General features: G+C 49.1%; 1 pseudogene; it reads left to right on the top strand.

Moving 5' to 3' along the window:
- Nucleotides 1-212: 212 nt before the first annotated feature.
- Nucleotides 213-901, top strand: part of LOC112247576 — a 74,608-nt pseudogene continuing 73,919 nt past the window's right edge.

Raw genomic sequence — 901 nt, 5'->3', positions numbered from 1 at the left:
TATTTGACTAACAAGGAGGAACAAGGTCAAAGGTTGGGGGATAACAGACTCTTTACTATTATTTAATGGGTGCCTTTGGCTGGAGGATAGGGTGGTGGGGGCGTGTGTGTGGGGGTGTGCGTATGTGTGTGTGGGGCGTGCGTATGTGTGTGTGGGGGCGTGTCTGTGTGGGAGGGGCGTGTCTGTACAGCTGGGGAAGATAGGTAGGATATATGGTTGTAGAAGTGGTGAGGTTTTGGTTATCGTGTTGGTTTGTATTGTGGGGTAGAGGGCAAGGTGAGTATATAGCACAAGGAATATTTGGTTTTAATGGGGGGTTGATGCTTTCATGAAATTAAATAGGGATGGATCATTGAAGAAAGTCAAAAGTCTCTCGACCCTTCTCTCTCTCTCTCTCTCTCTCTCTCTCTCTCTCTGTCTCTCTACCCTTCTCTCTCTCTACCCTTCTCTCTCTGTCTCTCTCTCTACCCTTCTCTCTCTCTACCCTTCCCTCTCTCTGTCTCTCTCTCTCGCTCTCTCTCTCTGTCTGTCTCTCTACCCTTCTCTCTCTCTCTCTCTCTCTCTCTCTCTCTGTCTGTCTCTCTACCCTTCTCTCTCTCTACCCTTCTCTCTCTGTCTCTCTCTCTACCCTTCTCTCTCTCTACCCTTCTCTCTCTCTGTCTCTCTACCCTTCTCTCTCTGTCTCTCTCTCTACCCTTCTCTCTCTCTACCCTTCTCTCTCTCTCTCTCTCTACCCTTCTCTCTCTCTCTGTCTCTCTCTCTACCCTTCTCTCTCTCTGTCTCTCTCTCTACCCTTCTCTCTCTCTGTCTCTCTCTACCCTTCTCTCTCTCTCTGTCTCTCTCTCTACCCTTCTCTCTCTCTACCCTTCTCTCTCTGTCTCTCTCTCTACCCTTCTCTCTC

Source organism: Oncorhynchus tshawytscha, linkage group LG05 (assembly GCF_018296145.1).
Source record: "Oncorhynchus tshawytscha isolate Ot180627B linkage group LG05, Otsh_v2.0, whole genome shotgun sequence".
Lineage (NCBI taxonomy): Eukaryota > Metazoa > Chordata > Actinopteri > Salmoniformes > Salmonidae > Oncorhynchus > Oncorhynchus tshawytscha.
Note: the sequence above shows the minus strand (reverse complement) of the source record. Positions and strands in the feature narration are given on the sequence as shown.